Source organism: Bactrocera latifrons, unplaced genomic scaffold (assembly GCF_001853355.1).
Source record: "Bactrocera latifrons isolate USDA-ARS-PBARC rearing strain unplaced genomic scaffold, ASM185335v1 scaffold_9, whole genome shotgun sequence".
Taxonomy (NCBI): domain Eukaryota; kingdom Metazoa; phylum Arthropoda; class Insecta; order Diptera; family Tephritidae; genus Bactrocera; species Bactrocera latifrons.
The window spans coordinates 56,327-83,118 of record NW_017537600.1 but is presented as its reverse complement, the minus strand read 5'-3'; positions in this window follow the sequence as shown (position 1 = coordinate 83,118).

Sequence of the window (26,792 nt, the reverse complement as noted above, 5' to 3'; positions counted from 1 at the left end):
CACATACACATGGACGCTTACACATTTCTATGTTTATTACCGCTGGCAAATCGAATAGAAATTAAGAAACTTCGAAAATGATGGGCGCGCATGCGTTGCAGCCAGAGCTAGCGGGGCCATAGGTGTTCGCATGGTGAGCGCCGCTGACTAGTTGGCTGACTGTTTTTGGCGCGGCACGTTGATGTGCTCATGTCCTGGTACGCGCCGCACAAAACCGTTCATTATAAAGGAGTCGTTGGCACTGCTGGCACGTAAATTAATTATTAATCAAGGAAACATAAGCTCCTCACTTCGCCAGCACATTCACTTGTCCGTGCATTTATGTCCGCCCTGCCTTGAGGTGGTGGCTAGCTGGCTAGCTGGCTGGCCGGCTGAGTTGCAGGAGATGGGGGCAGCAGCAGTTAATACACAAGCCAAATTGATTTATTGTATAACCGCAGTACATACATACGAGCGCACGCACGCCAAACGCTAGGCAACGCCACAAACAACATGTCCATCGAGCGATGGACGACGGACGGATGGACGACTCGTCGGCGCGCATGTGGTGTTGTGGCATAATGCAATATCGGCCAACGGGGCGGCCGCCTGGATGGATGGCTGCATAAACGGGTAAGAAGTAGAAACGGGAAAGAGAAATAAAAACAGTTTAGAATACGTCTAAAATCGCCGAACGAACCCATCCACGCCCGACACATATCAAACTTGTGAACGGCGCGCCAACGGAGCGTAGCGTCCGTGTGGAAGCGTCGGTGTTGACGTCGACGCCGCTGTTTGCGACCGCATAAACTTGTGTAGCTTGTAGATATGAGTGATGCGCCACGCCGTTGTGTAGATTGCGTTATTAATAATGCGAAACCCCGCCAAGATTTGCAAAGCTGGAAGCTACTGAAGCTCATTCGCATCGCACTCGCGCTGCTAGTCGCCATGGCATGGCCGAATGACTGACTGGGCTGCGTGTCAGCAAAGCGCAGCGCTAATCTATAGACATACATAAAAATCGTTGAGAAACCACATGCGGGATGGCAGCACCAAGCAGCAAACTGCAAACTGGTTGCGGTACACTCTCATACACATACATACATACTTATATATGTATGGTTCGCTTGATGGGCCAAATAAATGCCAATTTCATTTCCTGCAGCCAATTCCATTGCACATCATCTAAAAAATATGCTCAAGTCGCGCGATACACCTCCGCTGTGGCGAGTCATCTCACTATGGTGGCTGGCCATTTGCACTGACATTACTAGACATTTGACAGGCGGCACTGTGGGACAAAAGGCACAACTTAGTTTTTAAGAGATAGTGGCTACGCTGGCTTGGCCATATCGTCCGAATGGAAGAAAACACTCCAACTCTGAAAGTATTCGACGCAGTACCCGCCACGGGATCTAGAGGAATAGGATGACCTCTACTCCGTTGGAGAGACCAGGTGAATAACCAAGTAAGCGAAAGTTATGAGACAAGGTCCAGACGAAATCACTCCGAATCTGTCGTCTGGAGTCCATAGGCCTGCCGAAGTAAAGACCGACCTGCTCTAGGATAGAAAATAAACTTGTCCATCGAAACATCTAAGGTAAAAACAAAATTGAAATCAAGAGGCTAGTACAAGTTCGAAAAAAGGGAAGAGTCTCACCTATAGACCTCTTCGCTGAAAACTGCACAGCAAAATCGGCGAAACGAATTCTGACTGTAGCAGAATTTACATACAGAACCTTCGGGCATACCTCGGTGGGTAATGGCGATTGGATAAACACCGACTACTTGATCTTACTTTTCAATTGCGAAAGAAGGTTCAAAGTAAACAGTAGTAGCTGAGGTAAAGGTATATTTCCTACGTGCAACACTCTAAACATATGTATAGAAGGCTCGAAAATGGACTATGGAGTTGGTGCGGTAATATACTGCCCAGAGTTAGACAGCCAAGCTAGTAACCTCGGAGCAACTGAATTCCATTGGGTATCGCAAAAGATCAAAACTGATCTATGTGTGGCTCATTGGCCTACCAGATTAATCTAACTTAGCCTTATATGCTTTCTTGATATATAGACCCATTCTAGTGTTCATAGTTATTTATTTTTTCGAGGATTTCTAAAAGTAGATGAATAGTTACTAGAGCCTCTATGTATTATTTTCATGGATTTTCGATTTCCTTGTCAAAATAGAGCCTTAGAAATCCATTATTTTATCTTTTAGATTTTTGGAGACCTCAATGCGACTTTTGGATCAATCATTAATTCATTTCGAATCCTAAGGACTGTAACCACTTTCTTTTGACCTAACCCTAACAAATGAAAACCAACAGTAGTTTCAGAGAAGAATACTATTTCGATATCACCTTAAATCAGTTTACTCCAAAGTATGGAAGTATATACTTGGCAGGAACCTTCAAATTACAATAAATTTATTGTCTCAACAACTCTCATTTTTAATCTAACCAACTGTCTAATCTAACCACAGTCGAACGCCGACCGAACATGAAGACGATTAAACAGATCGTCAGATGAGTAGACAGCAAGTAAATTGACCATGTAAGTGAGCAAAGGTGCGCGTGAATGAGTGAGTGACTGAGATATGGTGCCGACCACTAGGCAATTGCTTTATACCCAACTTGATTGCGACACTAAATCGCTAGTCGCCGCAAACGCACACAAGCACGTGAAAAGCTAAACTCGGAAGACGCGAACGAAAAACAAACCACACAAAAACGACTGCAGCAACTGGCATGTGAACGCCATCACCCGCAGCCAACTGCCAAGCAACAATACCGGACACATAGCACGAACACCTCCACCCCGCCGCTGAGCAACTGCCCGTAAGCGCTGGCATGCGATTGGCGATTGGCATTTTGGCGGTCGGCGGCGATCAGCATGCGATCCCAACACGTTCATCGTCACCCATCGCGCTGCAAACACACAAAGCGCGCATCCAGCAACAAAAAAAAAAACAACGGCCAAATCGTCCAGACAACCGCATGCGCATACGTAAAAGCTGTCCGAAAGACGGCCGCGCACGAACGGACGCACATAAAGAAAGACGGACAGCCATTGAAATGCGAATCAGAAATGCCAGAATTGAAATCGGATTTTAAATCATATTCACATGCAGCTAACCGCAACTTTATTGCCATCGCACACACACTTACACAAACACACATGCATACGTGTGGCATATATGATCTTCGTTGCAATACGCACAACTCGGTAAATAATTCACAGTCACAATCGTCTCGCAAATCTTGAAAACAAATCGCATAATTAAGGGGCTGGTCCCCAGGTCCCGACTTGGCCACCATGCCTTACGCTCACATCGCTCATGCCGCTCGCGCAAAGCGCACATTCATTTTCGCTTTGATCGACGGCTTAGTTGGACGACGGCGCGACCGCAACGGCATGTGCTGCAGCAGGTATGATGCGCGCACGAAGCCGCAATGCACTCGTTCGACTGTGTATGTGTGGCAGCTAAACGAGTATCTTGATATGAAAATATACGAGTATTAAAGCTACGACTCTTTTTTCACTATGCAAGCCCGCTCGTTTCTTACTTGCAGTCTCACAATAAAATGTGGGATTGAAGTGTATAAATCAACGCCGCCTGTCCGATACAACAAACGCCCGACGCATCCGCCAACGACCAGACGTCCATTTGTCCAATCGTCCATCCGTCTGGCTTATTCGTCAGTAAGCAATGCAATGCCAATTTAACGGCCAGCCAACCAGCGTTGGACACACAGCCGAATGTTGGCATTCCAGCGCGACGCCTTGCAAACGTCTTCGTCTGTGGCGGCTCACCCAAGTGGTGGCGATACAGCCGTTCGGTGCAGCGTTACCTTTCGAACGTCGTGTTGTCGTAATGAACATTTTGTATGTGATTTGTGTGCGCAAATGTCTTTAGATTTTTCATATTCCATCTTACATAAAATAGGCGATGGAATTATTATGTCAAGACTTCCGCGGTCGGCGGATGGTCGCGTGCAGTTGGTGTGCGAAACTTGTCGGCTTTTATAGCGTAGATGCAGATAAATCGTTTATGTCGTCGAAGAATTCAAATTTATTTGTCAACTGCATTATCTTCGGGTGTCTTGGGTTTTATTGTTTATAAATGGTTAGAAGCGACTCTTGGTTATGATGGAAAGAAATATGGTTTGCTCAAAGCTAGCAACGACTTTGAGGATATGGGTTCAGTTTTACCTAGCTAGACTAGTTTTTTTAAATATGGATTCCCACAAAACAACGGAGAAAGCATTTAAGGTGGAACTTAATAGATCTTTCGTAAGACCAAGATATCAATTTGTCTTACTAAAAATGGAACCCAGCCCATATATATGGAATATGTGTAGAACCGAAAAGCTTCGGAGCATCATCGCCAAAAAAATTATGTAATTGCAACAATGGTCTATTAAACCAATAAACCATTCGATATTAAATTAATCCCATATATGGGATATTATTATCAAATCCCTTATATCGTTTTCATTTACTGAGTTCTCAAGTTTGAATTGTGAATGCCATGTCCTCAAGATTAGTATTTTTATTAGATATTAAATTAATGCCATATAAGACGAAGGAATGTCGGAGAAAGCTGTTCAGGTCAGACAGAAAGACGAAGTACATAAATTTTCTATCAGCGTCATGCTTATTTTATTGGTACATGAAGCAAGTGGCAGTTCGTCTTACTAAAAGTGGAACCCAACCCATTATCTACTATATAAACTAATCTTGAGGTCATGGCATCCACACTTTACACTTTAGAACTCAGCAACGATATTTTTTTAAGAAATAATATTGGAGAGATCAGACAGTTTTCCTTATTTTATTGGTCCATGGAGTAAGTGGATCGGCTGCTTGGGACTAGCTTCAAATTGCTCCTACTATGTTTGTAAACATATAGGTTGAGACGACAAGCATACAAATCTTGAAGCCAAAAAAATTTTTTTTACTCGATTATAAGGTAAAATCCAGGCGACGGGAGATTTTTTCTAGTTGTTACTAAAATACAAAACGTTTTGTAAGGAGTTCTATCAAACTAGAAAGTAGGAAACTCCTAGTCATAAAGATGACTGAGGAAAAGCGAAGTTTGTCTGCAGCAAAACAAAAAAAAAAACCGGGAATGCCTACAGCCAGAAAGGCTTTTTATGAAGAACCAAGGGCAGAAAAACGTTTTTAAAGGTAACGAGATCAGTTGACTAAAAAACAATTTCTGAAACGGCTTTAACACTTTACTCTAGGTACAGCCGATATATAGAGGAGTTTCAAGAGCAACGAGATCTATTCACTAAAAACGTTTTCTGAAATGTTATGTTAAGCGTAGGGCCTACTTATAGAGAGAATTTTAAAGTAATGAGATTTGCCGGTTAAAAAACAATTTCTGTGAGGGTTTCCAGATATATACATACTATATCCGAATAATCGACCGACTTATAGGGAGAGTAGCAAGGATAACGAGATCTGTTAACTAAAACACTATTTCTGAGACGATTACCGATTTATAACCGAAAGTTGTTCAAAGAGTATACTTATAGAGAGAATATACTTGATACAGAATAGAAAAGAATTATTTCTGAAATATCGGGTGATTTTTTTGAGGTTAGGATTTTCATGCATTAGTATTTGACAGATCACGTGGGATATCAGACATGGTGTCAAAGAGAAAGATGCTCAGTATGCTTTGACATTTCATCATGAATAGACTTACTAACGAGCAACGCTTGCAAATCATTGAATTTTATTACCAAAATCAGTGTTCGGTTCGAAATGTGTTTCGCGCTTTACGTCCGATTTATGGTCTACATAATCGACCAAGTGAGCAAACAATTAATGCGATTGTGACCAAGTTTCGCACTCAGTTTACTTTATTGGACATTAAACCAACCACACGAATGCGTACAGTGCGTACAGAAGAGAATATTGCGTCTGTTTCTGAGAGTGTGGCTGAAGACCATCTTCTTGGTGTAAAACCGTATAAAATACAGCTCGTGCAAGAACTGAAGCCGAACGATCTGCCACAACGTCGAATTTTCAGTGAATGGGCCCTAGAAAAGTTGGCAGAAAATCCGCTTTTTTATCGACAAATTTTGTTCAGCGATGAGGCTCATTTCTGGTTGAATGGCTACGTAAATAAGCAAAATTGCCGCATTTGGGGTGAAGAGCAACCAGAAGCCGTTCAAGAACTGCCCATGCATCCCGAAAAATGCACTGTTTGGTGTGGTTTATACGCTGGTGGAATCATTGGACCGTATTTTTTCAAAGATGCCGTTGGACGCAACGTTACGGTGAATGGCGATCGCTATCGTTCGATGCTAACAAACTTTTTGTTGCCAAAAATGGAAGAACTGAACTTGGTTGACATGTGGTTTCAACAAGATGGCGCTACATGCCACACAGCTCGCGATTCTATGGCCATTTTGAGGGAAAACTTCGGAGAACAATTCATCTCAAGAAATGGACCCGTAAGTTGGCCACCAAGATCATGCGATTTAACGCCTTTAGACTATTTTTTGTGGGGCTACGTCAAGTCTAAAGTCTACAGAAATAAGCCAGCAACTATTCCAGCTTTGGAAGACAACATTTCCGAAGAAATTCGGGCTATTCCGGCCGAAATGCTCGAAAAAGTTGCCCAAAATTGGACTTTCCGAATGGACCACCTAAGACGCAGCCGCGGTCAACATTTAAATGAAATTATCTTCAAAAAGTAAATGTCATGAACCAATCTAACGTTTCAAATAAAGAACCGATGAGATTTTGCAAATTTTATGCGTTTTTTTTTTTAAAAAAGTTATCAAGCTCTTAAAAAATCACCCGATATATCGGAAAGTTCATATAACGTCGAATTATGAAGGAAGTGTCAAGAGTAAAAAAATTTGTTAACTAAAAAATGATTTCTACGATGGTTACCAAATAAATACATATATCCGAAGTCTGGATCCCGAATAAGATCGAAAAGTTTTAAGGTTAACGAAACTTGTTATACAAAACGACTCCTGAAGTGGTTAGGTTACCAGATATGTCCGAAAGCAGTATCATGAGTAAGGCCGTCTTATAAAGAGAGTTTTTAACGTTCAAGTTTATGTACCAAGAGTATATAGTCTTATAGAGATATTTTCTAGGTTAATGAGATGTGTTGACTAAGCTCAAAAGCATACCTATTACTATATAAATATAAGACCGTTGATAAAAGTAAACTTATCTAATAGGCGCTCTATATTTCTTAAGCTTTATGGGCAAGTATTTTTAACCAGTTAAACACTTTCTCAAGATAGGACTCCTTAAATATACTTCAGAAGCATTACTTTGTAGTATAACAGCAATAAAAACTATCATCGGATCTCTACGAGAAATTGTCCATATAATACTTTAAGAAGTGCGGAACATGTCAAAATAATTTTAAACTGCGGTTTTGAAAACGTTTGCAGTGATCGTCATCAAATGATGATGAAATGTTGTCTCCTTTTCCTTGAGAGTGCTTTTATTACGTGGCGGGTCCCAAATGCAGCGTACAACGATTTGGAGCGATGATTCGCCTTCTCACTTTAGCTCGCCTTCAAACAGATATGTTTTGGCTACCCAGAGGATACTTTGTCTAAGACCGAAAGTCGTGAGCTGCTTGAGTCATATGTAAAAAAAGGATTGATTTCGACAACTATTCGGGTATTCCAGCGCAAAATTCGGGTGAACGATTGAGTAATGACGTTTTGATGGATTTCCAATATAGCGTTTTTTTTTTTTTTTTTTTTTGAAAAAAAGTGGTTCTTGAAAGAGCTGCGCCAGTCAACTCACCAACAAGCAAACACCTACGTCTCTTTACCACACAAATTTATTATAATCAATTTAGTGTACATTCCGCAGACTTTGTGCACCTGCAGCATTATTTGCAGTTTGGAAAATCATCGATTAATGACGCAGTGGGCGATTAGATTAAACTACAGCCATTAATAACTCCACTGCCGAAATTAACATTCCTTCTTTTTCGTAAATATCGAAAAGCATTTGACAAATTGCAAATGAATTTGCAATGCATTTTTTATGAACGCAACTATGCACTACAACAACACTGGTTTATACTACAACTGGCACATACGGCAAGCCAAGCTTCGATTCGGGTCTTAATTTAACTCCAGCTGAAGCGTTTGGCTTGACCTATCGACCTGTCAAATGTCAATCGTAGTATTTTCACTAAGTAAGTTGGATTGTGCAGTTTATTTTCTCTGAAGCTAGTTCATACAAAATAATGTGTTTAATGTTGTTTGAAATATTTGGCCATTAACCAAACAGTCAATAGATAATGGATGTATGTAATTTAAAAAACCACAAGTATAAATTTGAGAGTTTCCGGATCGATAGTTTGTAAATTATGTCTTTTGCTATCGTGAAAAAATTAATGCAAAGAAATTCCGCGTATTGATAAAATATTGCTTTTCAATGGGGAAAAATATGGTTGAAGTAAAAATAATGACAAGTTTTCGGACACTACCTCCGAAGAATCAACCATCAAGGATTGTTATGTAAAGTTTCGACGTGCTAAAATAACCCTACGAAGACGCTGAACGTACTAGACGCCCAAAATAAATTTTTACAGAATGTACAAAAATATCAAAAAAGTCCACAAAATAATTTTGGATGACCGTCAAGTAAAGTTAATCACTCTAAAGATATCAACTGAATGAGTACATCACATGATTCACAAGTATTTGGGTACAAGACAGCTAAGTGTTGTCGTGTGTGTTGTGTCCGAATCTGTGGAGGTACTCCCTGAAACAGACATGGTCCATTGAGAGTTACGTCGGATAATAGTCTGTCTACTCCCCGTGTTGTGTCTCAATCTAGGCTGCCGTATCCCAATTTAATTGCCGTTAGACGCCTATTCATAGCTTTAGATTTTTGAAAACTCTATTTGGCTCTAAGATCATTAGCTCCGCCGGTATAAGACCAGATATGATATTGGCCTCTTCATGTGTGGCCATTCTAAACGCACAGGCCACTCAAATTGCTGATAACCTGGACACTGCTTTTGCCTTATTGGCATTTGTTTTCTGGCGCTGCGCTGGCCATAAATGCTATTTCGTCTGTATTTTGGATGAACTGCAGTTCAGATTGCTTCTGCAGCCACTTTATTTTCTAGACCTGGCCCCCAGCGACTAGTTCCTGTTCTCACATCTTTGTTCGTGATGATCGCCGAAACTGAGGTGTATTTTGAAGTAAAGGACAAATCTTACTAGAAAAATTATACCGAAAAGTTGTACGGTCGCTGTAATCAATGTTTCCCTCTTGAAGGGAACTATGTTGAAAATAAAACGAATTTTGCCATAAAATGGGTTTTAAAGTGGTAGGCGGGGGACTTTTCAATTGACCTCTAAGCTATCATACAAACTGTACGTTCAAAATAATGACCCTTGTATCGAAAACGTTTTTGTTTGATTTCTTCACAGAAATTTGCTTGGATCATATTACTTAACAAAGCTGATGAAAAAATGTACGACTGATGTGCTAAAATGTCTGTGGGGTATTTGAGGTGTCATTTAACATCGAATTTGGGTTCAAAAAACATAACGATTAATAACTGTTTATATATATATGTTTTTTTCAATCCAAGACATTAGTGAATTTCCTAATTAAATAACCTTTCACACATTTCTATTAGTAATTATGTGTTCAGTTTGTATGGAAGCTATATGCTATAGTAATCCGATCTGAAATTTTTTTTTCGGAGATTATATTATTACCTTAAGCAGTAATCCACGTCAAATTTCGTGAAGATAACACGTCAAATGTGAAAGTTTTCCATAAAAGAATTTGATTCCGATCGTTCAGTTTGTATGACAGCTATATGTTATAGTTAACCGATTTAAACAATTTCTTCGGAGATTATATTTTTGCTTTAGAAAATAACCTGTGCCAACTTTTATGGAAATACATTGTGAAATGTGCAAATTTTCCATACAAAAACTTGATTCCGATCGTTCAGTTTGTATGGCAGCTATATGTTATAGTGGTCCGATATCGGCAGTTCCGACAAATGAGGAGCTCTTGAAGAGAAAATGAGGTTTGCAAAATTTCAAAACGATATCTTAAAAACTGAGGGACTATATACGTATATATACAGTATGCGTATATATACAGACAGTCGGACAGACGGACAGACAGACGGACATGGCTAAATCGACTCAGCTCGACATACGACCCTTCCTTCTGGGTGTAACAAACTTCGTGACAAACTTATTATACCCTGTTCAGGGGAGAAATATCAATGGTGTTAAAGTATTTTTTTGTTAACTAAAAAAGTAAATAAACCTTCAAGAAGTATACCTACATAAGAACTCTTATAGGTGCTAAATATTTTCTATACAAATAGTTTTGTGGAGTTTTTAAGCTTTCTCATAAACATATATTATACATATGCATATATTAGGGTGGGTCAAAAAACAATATCGAATTTATGGGATAAAATGAATCAATATACAAGAGTATTTTTTCCTCTACAAGACAAAATGTTTAGCTTAAGGGGTTAAATGGGTTTACGGGTTTCAAAAAATCGATTTTATTATTGTTTTATTAAATTCTAAAACATCTCTAGAATATTATCCTAAATTTACAAGTTGATACGAGTAATAGTTTTGGAGATACAGCCTTGAGAACTTGTGCGCTAGAGGCTAGCTAGGCTATGTCGTCTTTAAATGAGTTTTTCTCAAAACTTTGTTTTTGAAGTTGGTTGGCAAGATTTCTCGAGAACTACTCAAGCGAATTCATGACATTTTACAGGACTTTGCAATAAGATCCTGAAAAACTTGGACGAAGGATATTTTATTTCGATTACTACTATTTGAAAAAAATGCGAATTTTTAGTTTTTTTCTTCGTCCAAAGTTCTAAGTTAAGGTTTTTGACTTTAAATGATCCTGTAAGGAGTTATACTGCCAATTTTTTTTCCGAGGAGTCACTGGAAATTGTCTTAAAATTATCGAGTTTAAAATTTTTTTCCCCAAAAACTTGACAATTTCTTTGTTTATAGTGTATGTTTGTAACAATAAACAATTCTAATAAAATATTTATCCCTTATATATTATGATAAAAAAATAGTTGAGCCCTTTATACTAAAAAAGTATTGGCCAGCTTTCATATTTTCCTTTATAAATAACACAGCTTGTAGAAAATCATTTATAATGCTTTTTTTTTTTTTTGTAGAACATAATAAAAAAAAAAAATCTCAGGAGTTTTTTTCCAGTTAAAAATTTGGTATATTTAAAACTTTAAGCGTACATTTTACGCTCTATGCATATGATATTACTTTCGATATTTCTTTACCCTAATGCACATACTAACATATATGCCTTTAAATATATGTATGTATATAAATATCATCAACGATAGCTGCTTTTAATTTTATGTATCTTGGCGAGGAAATCGCATTTAAAGCAACCAACTACTCAAACGGCCGCACAAACACGCACACAACTACGGCGCTTGTGTAGGCATGAAATGCGAAAAGCAAAAACATCACTTGCCTGCGGATGATTAAACACACCACAATTGACCAAAAATGCTAAACAGGCCGAGTGCTCAAATTCAGATGAGCAATCAAACGGCATAAAAGGAAGTCGGACCAGGTGAGCTGCAGCAAGGATGGCAGCGGTGGAAGGCAGAGTCGATAATTTGCGGTGCGATTGCTGATTTAGTGAGTGGCTACATACATGCATGCATATATGTGTGTGTGTGTATATAAGTATGAGCATGTGTGCGTTGTGGCTGCTGGAGAACTGCAGCAATTGCCAATGCAACCAAGCGCTGTGAATGAGTGAGTGTGTAAGTGTGTTGTGTGCCACTGCAAACGCTCGAATTACATTTGTTCTTTACCATTTTCGTATGGCTGATGTTGATTTAATAACAGGGCTGGGTGCAGCGCCAACTGAATGGTCGACGATGCGCGTCACAATCAGATGTAGATGATGAGCAGCAGCTAGCCGCAAATGCGCAGCGAGTGGGGAAGACAAGCGGGCTTGTAGCAAACAAGCTTACGTACAGTTATACATATGTATATACATACATACATACATGCAAACATACATTCATACATACATACATACACACGCTTATATATACGAGAAATCGCATTTTCAATGCATCAATGTGAAATAAAACGCCCAGCGTTGTTGCCAATCGGCGAGAAGTGAGTAAAATGCACTTTAGTCTCCAGTTCGATTGTGTGATGCGATAAGCGGTGCACCGATACACATACTCACATACAACTTTTTCTAGCTGCTTGCTGTCTGTATGTGTCCGTGTGTCTCTGCAAGCATGATTATTTGCACTCGCAGGGATGGGTGGTAACCATGCGCTTCTTTGATTTATGACTCCGACCAATTGACATGACAAAAATATGACGATTTAAAAATATGCTTCGTTGATGCTTCGATCGGCCAAATAGCAATTAGATAGTTGTTATCTAGCTTCGTTTGGTGCTAAGTGCGGTTTAACTTTTAATTCGCTCTTGTGAATGGGACTTGGGTACTATATATAAGGACAAAAAAAAAATTCGTTTGGTACTCTGAAAAATAGGCTCCTCCAAGGAAGCCTCGCCAAGTATGAGTTCTTAATTGTAACGGGAAAGTCCTCCTACTTACAGTTTTCTATTTTTTTCTTATTATCACATAGAAAACTTTATATCTCGCTTCTAACCACTTCAAAAAATATTTTGTTCCTTAGATATTGTAGAAAATTGAATGCTCTACAAAAAAAGTCTCATACGATTTTTCCGTAAACCGCTTGAAAGATATTAACGTTTGAAATTTGATTATTTTTGGGAAAAATTTTTATTTCTTATGAATTTTATAACTCAATGAAAAAAAATCATTATGAATGAAACTCATAGGTTTTTGGAGAGGTTTTCTTAGAGGTGTCTAGGAATCAATTTTTCAGAATATCTAACGAAAAAAAAAATTTTTTTGATCCACCCTAAAATGCATTGATATTTGAAGACGAATATCTCGTAAACGCTTAACTGAATCGAAAAATCATAACATCAAAACTACGAGTTTCATTATGCGTAATGATTTTTTTCATTGAGTTATAAAATTCGTAAGAAATAATAATTTTACCCCAAAAATAATCAAACTTCAACCGTTAATATCTTTTAAACTTCTTCTTTGGGTTTATGAAAACATTGTTTGAGACCTTTTTTGTAGAGCATTCAATTTCCTACAAAATCTAAGGAACAACATATTTTTTGAGGTGGTTGGAAACGAGATATAAATTTATTTTTCAGATAATAAGAAAAAATAGAAAACTGTAAGTAGTCACAATTAAGAACTCATTATTGGAGGGGCTTTGTTAGAGGTGTTTTGGAGCCTATTTTTCAGAGTACCAAACGGAATTTTTTTTTAATCACCCTAATGCACATACACATTCACAAAATATACAATTATTTAAATGTGAAATAATTTTTTAAATAAAGATCACGTCAAGTGAATGGACAAATTATTGAAATTTTCAGCATTTATCATACAATATTTACTTAAATATTATTTAATAAAAAATTAATAGCTAAGATTAATTTGTTGGTATCATATTGTTAAATATTTAACTGAAAAGTATTTTTTTTATGATTTTTTTGAAATCAACGGTTAAAGATAAATTATAAATTAAAGCTACGGTTGGTTATAAAAAATAACATAAAAAATTTTATTTAAAATTTGCATTTTTTGTTACAGTTTGCATTTGCATTTTGGTTGGTAAAAGATAAATTATAACGATGATAAAAAAAGCAATCATCAATTTTTATTTAAAATTAAATTTTTTTTAAATCGTTTGGGACATACATTTTTCACTGCAACTACTCATAACACATAGACACTGCTTTATCCATCATCTGATCAGATGGACATTAGAAAGTTCACTACACATGATCTTATTCTTTTTCTAAATTTTTCGATTATGTCTATTTGAGGGAAAATTTAGCAAAAATTTCACTGAAATTTTCATTTCTTTGTAAAAATATCTGCCGGAAATCCAATTTTCAGTTTTCTTCCTTTGTCCAAGTTCTAAGTTAAGCTTTTAAGTATTTTAGTTATATTTTTTCCGGTCAGGAGTTATCCCACCAACAAAAGCGCATCTTTGTTTCGAGGGGTCACCGGGAATGGCGTCGCAGTAGCCGAGTTTAAAAAATTTGTTTTCGAAAATTTCAGCATTTTTCTCAATCCTCTTGACTCCCAACATGTGGAACTCACCTAACCTTTTACGGACCTTTTTTTTAAAGAAAATATTGATTAATCTGATAACTATGTGCACTTGTGTCGAAAATAAGTCCGATGTTGTGTTAATGCCGCAAATGTGTGAAATCGGTACACGCATCACCCAAGCTCCCATATACCATTAGGATGGAAAATATCTCCCTTCCGCCTTTTTGTCTTTCGAATTTCGTGGTTATGCATATAGTGCTACAGAGCTCGTATCTGGCAATACCATACATCTTTGAAAGGTCTTCACATAACCTACAAAACGACGATATACATGATTAGTTTGGATATTGCGTTCAACAGTTATAGACGTCTAAACATGGAGTTCACTAACGCCGAAATTCGCGCTATTTAAAAATTTTCCTTTGTTAAAGCCAAATCCGCTAGAGGGGGGTATTATGAAATTGCCATCTAGATGGAAACAGATTATCGAACAATTCGGCACATATTTGAACTAAATCCGATCATTGTAACACTTTTTATAAAGCATTGAATAAAGAGCAAAAAAGCGGAAGGGAGATATTTGACAACCTAATATCAGTAGTGAAAATCATTTTGAAAGATCACTTAGACCAAAGAAAAGTGAAAGCACAATTGGATCCAAAATCACAAATTTTTTTCGAAAAACACCGCTACGTTATTTGACTACCAGGATGTAATGAAGCGTATTATTACTGTAGATGAGTCTTGGATCTATACTTATGACCATGGAAACAGACGATCTATCGGCCGAATATATTGGTAGAGGTCAGCTGAAGTCGAAAAAAACACGTCAAATTAGGTTAAAAAAATGTTATGGTGACAGTTTTCTTTAATCGAGTTGTGATGGAATTCCTTCCGACTGGCCAAACTATCAATAAGGAATACCATAATATTTGAATGTTTCCAAGTAGCTATTCGTAAAAAGAGGACGGAATTATGGGCCGACAACTCTAGGGATTTGCACCACGATAATACACCATTGCATACTGCATTGATTCTTCGTTAGTTTTTCGCCAAATTATCAACCGTTATAGTGTCGTAACCACCGTATTCGCCTGATTTAGCTCTTTAGCTATTCAGCAAACTCAAACGAGCACTCCGGGAACCATTTTTAGTGAATTGAAGACATTAAATGTGAAACGTGAATCAAATATATATACTACCTTTCACTTTCTATATTTATACAAATCAATTAATTAATAAATACTCATCAAACATGTACTTATACATACGACGGCACATGAAATGCTCTTAAATAGCTAGCCAGAAACCCACTATTTTTCCTACTCATTTACAATCTTTACCAATATTCCACTCAATCGTCTCAAGGTACTCCACTCAGTTCGTTAGTAATTTCGAAAATTTTGCACATATGCTTTAAAGGTCGCTCTGTGCTCAAATTTTATGCCGGCAAATGCTCTCACGCTCTTTCTCTCCACACATTCGAAACAGCTGTTTGCCGGCAGCAGCTGTCAAAAATTAATTCAGTTCTTCAATTTACTTGGTGCTTGCTACGGTCGGTTGTGCAAAGTGTGCTGTGAAATTGTAACTATTTTATTAACATTTAAAGTGCAAGTGAAGTTCTTAAGTCAATATAATAGCGCTAGTGAGTTGGCAAAGTGTTTAATAACTGGATTACACGATTGTGTCGACTTTGATGAGCAGCGCTTGACCAGCGGACGCTGTATGGTATAGAATCAAGTAACTTAAGAGCGATATTAACAAGGTGAGTCAGTTTATATATTCTATCTATTTACTAAAATGTGTATTTCAAGCGCTTCCATTAATTTTACAAGTTCAAACATTAAATGAACTTTTCAAATTATAATATAAATATTAGAAGCATTGTGGAAGTTGGCTCCGCATTTGTATTTGTTTGTGTGTTGCTTTGTTTGCTGTTGTGACATGACGCGTACTCAGAGAGTGTGTGAGAGCGTACGATAATAAGGAGCGCAAAGAATTTCGAAAATTAAAAGCTGTTCAGTCAGTTCTCTCCGAATTCGCATTTCATGAGTGTAAACACGCATACTCGGGCATACAAAACTAATACGCGCTCCATGCATTTCATTGATTCGAATTTAACTGACTTTATAGCGTAAAATTTACGGGCTGACATACAGTTACTAAGCAAATAAATTTTAAATTTTTCGGGATAAGTATAACCATTTACAAAGTAGAAACACACACTTTTTTGTAAAAGTTTTCTGAAATAGCATTTTATTTAAAAATATGTATCTAATAAAACAAAATATTTGGATACCTGGAGGATTGGCAACTTCTTGAATATGAACTCAAAAACAAGTTTAATTATTATATGTAGATGAATATAATGATGGAAGGACTAGTAAAAATTGAATTTCGTATGGTGACTTGTCAACGAGAAAAATCGTTTTTATGGAAATAACTAATTCTACTTCAGAGTGTCTCAAAGTATTCAAATTATTATCACAGTTTTATTCTTTGTATCATTACCTGATAAATACAAATGTATACAAAAAATATTTAAAAAAGGCGCGTGAAAATTTCAGGTCTATCAGTATGGCCGTCCTGGAGAAGTGTTCCTCACCGAATGTGAATAAAGCGTTTCGAGAAAAACTGTTAAAAGCTTTGAAAGTCGATTACACTAAGTTCACAAAATTCTTAAAAACACGCTCATATCTTCGAAATATTGTATTCTTTCAAATTATTGGAAAATACTTTCAAATATACATATGTATACATATGGTGTAAAATTTTTTTTTTTTTTTTAAATTGTCTAGAAAGTAAAAAAAAATTTAGTAAATAATTCGGTAGTAAAAAATTGGATCGATTCATGGATCGCATCATTCGCCAAACATTTTTTTTCAAAGAAGAATTCAGTTTTTTTACAAAAAAAATTATCAAATCATGAGAGAAATCACTTGATAATATATTTAAATATTTAAAAAAGTTTAATAACTATTGTCTCTCTGTCTATTTTATGTAATCATGAAATATTTATATAGAAATGGTAAAAAATTTATGGCGAAAATACCATATAATTTTTTTTTAACAAAAAATGGCTCGAAATTAGGTATCTAGACTCAAATGCAAATAATTATTAAAATGATATGATGAAATTATTTAAAAATCTTATATAATTATGCTTACAATAGGTCAGCGTCCCTATTTTGTTTATTTTACGTAAGATTGTTGGAAATCGTCAAATATCATACAACTTTTCCTTCCATAACTCCGACTCTCTCTAACTTGAAGTGTTTTGTGAATTATGGTGAGTTAGGGAAGTTTAAATGTATATATAGTTGCTTGGATTTCTATCCATTGGTTGATGGTTTGCGCCTTAAGGAATATATTGACAGAGTTTGCTTATAGTGGCTGCAATAACCAGATAACAAGAAAGTTCCGACTGAAAAATAAACCTCAAGAAATATAAATTATAATTAATTATAAAACCAACCATACTGAACATATTACACGTCGCTAGTAGATTGCTTGTAATGTTGTTATGTAAGGCTGATACGGCTGATACAACATAATGATAATGTCGTGGAAGGCGGAGTTACTTTAGGTCGAACCATTGTAGAGGGCTGCTCACTATCCCGAGTTGTTTAGAAATACAAGCTGCTTTTCCAAACAAACAAAAAAAAAAAAAAAAACAGAACAAATGGTTTTTCCGGCAAAATCAATTTCTTTTATTCAATACAAAAAGTCCTGTTAACTTTGGAACGCACAAAATTTTTTAAAATGTTTAATCGTTTTTTTTCATAAAAATTAAAAAATCATGAAGTTTTATGTTTTAATGTTTACAAGTATTTAAAAAATAATAATAATTTTCAAAGTTCTTAAAAGATTTGATATTTTTTTTATATAGAAATATTTTGTTAATTGCGAGATTTATCTGCTCGGCGACAGCCATCTGCCAACAGCTAAACATCCAGTTATGTTCTTAATTTTAGGTTAGCCAATCTGCCGGAATCGTGGACGCCATTTGCTTAAACTTTTTCTAAACAAATTTTAAATTACTTCCAAAGGCTTCATAACATAAAAAATACCTTAAAAATGTTTTTTGATTAAAAAAGTTCAGGACATTGAGTAATAAAAGTTCGTTGAAGATCCTCATACAAATATATTAAATATAAACAGATGAAAATGTATCACAAACCGCTGCAAACACCTCACCAGCTGAAAAAACTTGCAATTGCATGTCAAACTATAAACCAATGACCCACTGTAAATTTAATTCAGCCATATTATACAAATGTTTCCGTCCATTTACAATATTTATGTATTAATTTAAATCTGCTTAATTGTTTCCTTCCTACACACAGATGCATACATATACGTGCATATATACATACATATATACTCACCTACGTATCGTCCCTCAATCATCTAATTTGCGTTTACTCCATTCAAATTATTTCTATATCTTGTCTCAGTTCTTCTCTCTTCACACCTTGTTGTTGTAACAATTTCTAACAATCACCATGGTATATGTTTTCCATCGCACCATTTTGGTTGCCTATTGTTGAACTCTTTCGGTGCAGCTCCTTTGCTGCAGCAACACATTTGCCATCTCGTTTTTCGTTACGTCTGTGCTGCCATCGCATCGTCGTTGCTCTCCCAACCAGCCACCAAACACATTCGTCAATCAATCAACTGTCAAAAGTCTGGGCTGCATGAGACGCGCTGCGCTGCTTGCTGTGGAACCTGCTTGTCCACTTCGAAACGCAATGGTTGCTCTGCCTCCATTGTTTTGCTGTTGCTCAACTTGTTGTTGCTTTCATCTGCTCTTTGGTAATTTGACTGCTCACACTTCTGCGCAGTAAAGGCACTGTTCGGTGGCTAAAGGTTGTTTAGATTTTGTTTGGCTGCTTCGTACTAACAGTGCTAACGGTATAATGAGGAGTTTTGAAGGATGGCTGATTGTCTAATTGAGTTGTAGGGAAGGTCAGACCCTATTTTTATGAAGCTGCTTATTAAATAAAATTTTCTAAAAAAATTTGAAATTAATTTTCTGATACAATTTTTAATTTTAAGATAGAAGAATATTGAAATTGATGGATATTGAGGGATAAGGATGGACATAATTTCAAGTTAAAGGAAATAATGATATATAATGATGAAATTTATCAAGAATGTGGCTCTAAATAGCGTTAACTAATATCAAATGGGAAATGTTGCATTTACAAGTATCTGATTTTCATAACCAGACGGCATGATTTTAAGATACCCCCTTCTATATGTATGCCTTACCGGCTGTTATTTGTTGCCTCAAACTCTTCAAGCTGGAAATGTGTGGTGGCTAAAATCTCAAAGCGGGGTAAAGGAACTCTTCGAAATGGAAAACATTTTCGATTTGATTTTTTTTTATTGATGGAATTATTTTATTTTAAAGATTGTCTTGTTAACAATTTCCTCCAACGGCCGCTTTAAATATAAAAAATTCTTTACATCACTGTTATTACTTAAGGTGCTCTCGTGACCTTTTCATGTTATTTTTTCTAATATTTCATAAAAGACATAACATCTTGTATTTGAGTATAGTGATGTTGAGGGCGATGTAAATGTATTCGGAGAATTGCCACAATTGCGAATCTTATGAAGAGAATATTACTACTGATGAAGAAAAAACTATTGTTGAAGCTTATGTAAGTAACATTCTCGAGCACTTTTCAAAGGACAAGGATAATAAGTAAACAACAGAACCGACTGCAACCAACTAGAGCGAAAACAGAAAATATAATTCGGCGACATCCCGGGGTTGCAGTATGCACAGTTCACCAAATATCAAATAGAAAATATGTTTTATGCCACAAATAAAAATATTATTTTAGAGTTCACCTACATCGAGTGCGCTAAAAAAAAATTGGAGAGAAATATAAACCAATAGATGAAATAGAATTGGATGGATTTTGGCAAATTTTTATCTCGGGAGGTACTTCAAATGGTACATTTATATGTTCTGGTTAAAATATGTACGTATAATTTAGAAACTACATAGATATATACAACTACAGGCGTGTATCGGTCACATGGTTAAAGGCTTCTTAGACTTTGGAATGAAGTTCATGGTCGACCAATATATCGCGTTGTAATGTCAGTAAAAAAGTTTTTTTTTTTAAGAAGTCGCATACTGAGGTTCGATAACAGAGACAATCCCAGGTTTAATCAATCCCATTCCCAAATCAGTTGTCAGAACCAAGCACTTCGGCATGTGTTGTTCAAAAAAAAAGAAGCAAGGCAACGAGCTACTTGCGCAGTTTGCCCGAACTCAGTGTGGTGTAAAACATACGAGCACTGTACTATTTGCAAAAAACCTGTGTGCCCTCAACATCGTTTAACGGTGATAGTTTCCACATCATATTACCTTGAAATGTTAAGAACAAAATGAAAAAAAATATATATGTGCCCAAAAAATAAGGTGACATTTGAATTTAAACTGCGCACTTCGAAGGAATTTTAGAATTTTTTTTGTTTTTAGGTTGGTAGTACTGTCAGTCACATTTATGTCAAATTTCTTGTCAAAATATTCATTMGTGTTTGAGATACGTGTCGTTTTGTAAGCTGCTAAAGGTGAGTTTTTCGTTTTTTGCGATGTCGAAATTTGTTCAGCAAAAAATTTCCGTTAAATGATCATTTCGCCAAAAACTCAACCCATATCGTTCCGCAACCACCGTATTCACCTGATCTGGCGCCGTGCGACTTCTGACTGTTCACCAAGCTCAAAAGATCGCTCCGGGGACACCGTTTTTATACGATAGAGGAGATTCAAGCCGCAGCGAAGACGAAACTGAAGGTCATCCCGGAAAGTGACTACAACCAGTGTTTCGAAGATTGGAAAATCCGTCCAATAAATAAAGAATTTTCAAAATAAATACAATGTCACCTTATTTTTTGGGCACAGTTTTGTATATATAATATATACATATATCATCAATAAATCTATTAAATGTTAAAATCAAACTTAATTTCTAATCAGTAAAATTGAAATATGTTGGAAAAAAATTCAAATCATTAGAGTTTTATAGAGTATATTTACAAAACACTGCATAGGTCCGTGACTTTAAGATCACATGAGCACACTCTATATTAACATTACAGAAGTGATACAAGTATAGAAGCAATATGGATAATATATCATCCTTATAAAAACTAGTGTGACTATATCATTATGCCACTGAAGAGTATTAATTCTAAAATTTTCCCATAGTGCCATAGATGAATTATGGAACATCAAAATATCTCTATACCTTTTGCTTGCCGCAACCGAAATAAGAAAGAAGGAGAGCACAGTCTCAATGTACTATATACAAAAATAAGAGTCGAGTTAGTTAAATTAAGTATTATATTTAACAACGATCCGACACACTTTGATGATCTCTGATGTATTTTTACAATTCGTGTTTTGTTGATTTTTTTTTAAATTCTGGTTTTGTTGAATTCATGTTCGAATATAATACCCAGGATGGAGACTGCAATGCCATGAGTTCTTGAAAAATCCATCATTTGTATATCAATGCCTATAAGGTATCGAGAAACAAAGTACGAATTATAAAAAAAATGCTTTAAGGGAATAGATCCACTTTTAAATTTCAAAAAACCCATTTTTGTTTTTGCTTGTATATCAAATATTCATATATTTAAGAATATACTCAAAACATTTTAAGTTGGTCCGACAAATAGTTTCTAAGATATGAGCATAAGCAAAACAAATTTTTAACTTAATGTAATCGGATCCCATACCTTTAAACTCCTTTTTTCTTTTTGAAGCGGCTCGAGCGATCAACTTGAAATTTTGACACGGCACTCATAGCACTACGTATCAGATATTCAACGTAGGAAAACGATTTTTGATAGCAATTATTTAAAGAGTTACATGGGTTAACGGGTTTTAAAAATATATTTTTTCTTTTATTTTCTTATTAACACCTTTAGAATATTGTATTAAATTCTCAAGTTGATCCGAGCAATAGTTTCGGAGATTAATTGAGAACTTGTGTGCTCGACGCTAGCTAAGCTAAGTACACAGCCTTTAAACGCATTTATCTGGAAACTCTGTTTTTAAAATCAGTTGGCAAAATTTCTCGAGAACTACTCAACTGATATTCATGAAAATTCTGAACTTGGACGAAGGATTTTTTTCGATAACAACCATTTAAAAAACAAAAAAAGTCGCGAAATTTTAATTTTTTTTTTTTTTTTTTGTAAAAATGTCTACCAAAAATCCACTTTTTAGTTCTTTTTTGTTCGTCCAAGTTCTAAAATTCATATTTTTAACTTAAGATGATCCTGTAAGGAGTTATCGAAGTCACCGGAGAGTGCGTGACCAAGTTTAAAATATTTTTTCCCAAAATTTTCAAAATTTCTTTATTAATAGTGTATGCTTGTAACAATAAAGAGTTCTCAGAAAATATTTAATTTTTTTTATAAGAAAAAAATTTTTGAAAAAAGGCTGTTTTTACCCGAGAAAATGCCCACCTAACCACTTAAGCCGATCTGAAGCGTAAATTTGTTTAATGAAAATATTTATAAGATTTTTTTGAAAAGTCACTGTTTTGGAAAATGTAAATTTGTTTCATTGCGGGTAGTGCTTCGAAAACCTTCAAAGCTGGAGTTTTTTCAACCATTCGAACGGACTTAATTTGCTGAACTACATACATACATATGCAAATATCGTCGTATATCTCCTAGAGCATCGACTGCCGTGTAGCCATTGCCAAAGCGCAGAGAACCATAGATCACCCACAAAACCAAAAAACGCGTTTTTTCTGACTTGCAAGTGGATATAACATCAAAATTTGCTGCGGCCAATAACGCTCCGCGCCAATGTGGTAAGAAATGGTAAGGCGTGATAGAAATGCTAAGGTCCGAGCCAATATATTGTACTTAGTTCATAGACATTGTAAGCTCAGTATAGTGAGTTCACTTCTTTAGAAAACTATGTCAAATAATGGCCATCTAAAATGTACACTAAGTGAAAAAACGTGTCGAGAAAGGTATGCTAAATGTATGCTAATATTTTCAACACATAAAATAAGCTAAAAATGATGCACCATTAAATATGTTACAATCCTCAAATCATAAATAAGACAACGCGCCAGTAGAGTACTTTTTTAATCTTGGCAATCTGCTTAAATTTTAGACGCCCGACATTGCCATAAACAAAAGTAAAACACTATGCACCTTCTCACACATATGTACATATATTGTTGTAGTCATATTTTAAATAACGCCATTAGATGTTTAACTCACGTCTCACCGACGCCGCAAGGCGAAACTCACCACCCCACCAACATTGCGCTGAGCTGTCGAGTCAACCCCCATTGACTGGCATAAATCTGTCACTTTTAATGGTCCTGGCTTGGCATATAATTTTATTTATTTAATACGCACAGCTGTGCGTATGTATGTGCGCATATATATGTATATATGTGTGTGTACGAATATACTCTATATGTGTATATGTGTATGTGTTTGTGCAACCTGCAAAATTTTCCGCTTTATCTCCTGCCCACTATCGTAATATAGCCACCACCGGGCCAGCGAGTTATGGCTTGCCACCACCAACCAGCTCTGGACCAACTCAGACTACCTTCACACACACACGCATACATTTTTATACTGTATTAGCATTCGTTGCGGCACAAGCGCATCTCAGAAGACTCACAAATTTCATAAAGTGGCAATTGAATCAATCAATTCTGACATCTGCAACGCAACGCGCAGCAACTTGGGCTCAACGACGACGCGGTCTCGGTCTTCCGACTTGTAAACTAGTGGGTTTTGCAAAGCAACCCTCCGCTCAGTTGGCTGGCAGCAAGTAGCCGAGTGATGTGACGGCCATTATTGTTTGTGTATATATAAATTTTGTTGTTGTTGTTATTTTTGTTTCAGTTGTAATTTTTTTGCGCTGTGTATTGCTGTGAGTGCTGACTGACAAGCGCTTGAGAGTGGAAGGAGTGAGTTAGTTTACCGACTACTTAAACATTTACCGTTATGTGCACGTACGCAATTATTTACCGTTGTTATTGTTGTTGTTCCGCATTAAATGTATTTTTCTATTTGATAAAATATCTATTATGGAAGAGATGGGCTATTACAGCCGCAGCACGCTTTAAGCTCGAAAGTTCGTATAACAGACATACATACATAGATACATACATATATATAAACACACATACATAGATACACTTACAACCATACTATTGTCTTACTTAAGCTCACTGCCATCCTAAAAGCTTTGTCTTTGCCTTTGTCCATCTGTTCTGGATGTCAGGTATGTACTCGCCTGTCATTTACATAACATTTAGAAAGCCGCTCCAGGCCATTCGAGTCAAGCAATCAACCGTTTCACCCTGAATTTGGCGCTTGTCCTGCCACTTTGGCAGTTTAAATATTTTTTTAATTGCGCACACGCCAATCCAAAGAAGACCTCCTACCAACCGAGCAATCCAAAGTATGTCGCTTGTCCACCCGCACAATCCCACATAGCCCTCATATTTTCAGAACAATCCTACAAACCCCTCTCAATACACCCAAACAATTCTACATACCATCCACCTCACTCAAACCATCTCACATACCCTCCACCTCAGCCGCACAATCCAATCCTACACCGTCAATCTCCCCTGACGCTCCGTCCGCTGCCTATTATTTTTATTTATTGCTCTTTCTGTGCTTCTTATTGTCTTTCGGTTTGTTTTGCGTCGGCCATTCGCTCGTCTCATCAAATGCCAATTGTTTTGTTGCTCCCTCCCAGCCGTTTCGTACAATCTTCAATTGCCTTGGCAATATAAAATCAAAGACAAATGAATTCGACAAAATTTCGTGTGCTAAATATTTTAACACAAACAAATACTGCACGGTTGTGTCTCATTTCCTTGACGGCGTTATCCTTGGGGAGTTGCGTCCGTCGAACGCAGCGCCAACCTCTTCCAACAAACTCTTACCTTTCTCCCAGCCATCTCCAACTTCTGCCAACCATCTCTAACCTTTCACAGCCTTAGAGATGGCTTCCACCCACGGTCAAACTACCTGCTTTCTTGCCACTGTCTCTAAGCTGCCATCTCTCTACGACCTCCCTTAGTTTTGTGTGTTGATTTCGCTTGGTTTGCGTTCCTCTTGGTTGCGTCTGTCAGACGCGCTTCAAATGTCTTACTGTCATTGCGAGCGTGTCAAGAAAATTGCAATTACAAACTTTTTTTTCGGAATGTGTAAGTAAAGTTAATTTCGCGCCTACGCCGCCACGCTTGTGTTTGCTGTTATTGTTGGTTGTGGGTATTCAAAGTTTTGTGAAAATTTGATTAGTATCGCCAGTGATGGAGCCCAAGTAGAAAATCACTTCATTTCGCTTCAATGCGTGAAATGATACGCCCATGCGAAATTATTCGTGTATTCGTCTACGTAGATAAACTCTAACCTCTTCTCTTTGAGCTTTAAGAAAAGTTTATGGTTAGGAGAGACTTAATGTGCATTATCCAAAGAGCTCAAGATCTCTTTTCCTCTTTCTCGTGACAGCCGCGAGAACAGCGTAACCATCTGTCAAACATTTGACATCTATCTGACAGCAGTCGGACTTCGTGGCCTTGTGGCCTTGGCGTTTTTTTCTCCCTCTGAATCTAAAGAGTTTCCCTAAAGTAACTTTTTGCAGTGATTTTGAAAACATGTATAGAGAAAAAATTATTTATATAGAAGCTTAGAAAAGAAATTTAAGAAGATATTCCTTTCTAGAAGAGATTGATCTTTAAACGGAGCATGAATGAAACCAGCTTACGAACAGGGTTTTTCGGCGCAAATCTCAACTCTCCAACTCTCTCTTTTTCTATATACATCTCCACTTTCTCCAGCTCTCTTCTTTTCTTCATATTCCTCTTTTCTGTCGTTTACCAAACTTGACTAGAATTTACCAGCAGATTAATGAGTAATGATGAGCGTTAGAATTGGTCAAGTAAAGATAGCTTTTGGTTAAAGATAGCTCTGGTTGGGTCAACTCCCTCCAGAGTTTAAGAGGTGGGCTATGATGCTGTGCTACTTAACTTCTATATCTCGAAACTGCGTCACCCACCACAGGGAATAGTACGATAATATGACGTCGGGTAATAGAATTGATGGCATGTGCTCAAAAATAAATGGATATTTCTCCGACCTTTCTCGTTTCCTCGCTGCACGAAACTTAATATCCTTGCCCACTAAATCCTTAGCGACCATATTCACAAACTGATCGAAGGACTTCACCTAAATATTGCAATATGATCGCCTGGATGCAGTGAAACGCAGACTAGGAAGCTTCAGGCATGTTAGAATACTGTAATCCACACTACAATGGGATGCTTCTTGATATCTTCTAGCGAATATCTACACAGTGAGTCACTTATGCTCCCGGTTAAGGAGTATAATGAACTCCTCTCCAAGTAGTTTCTGCTGTGATGTTCGTAAACATCTTCACTGACTCGCTCTCGGTGAATGGCGTACTTACAGTCAAACCACCATCCATTGCAGACGACGAGCTGGAGTTGCCGTAAGAATCGAGTGTGATCCTTGTGCAGTTTTGCTCTCGAAACTGTAGTAGATTACACTCTTATTTATCCAGAATAGAGTCCGCGT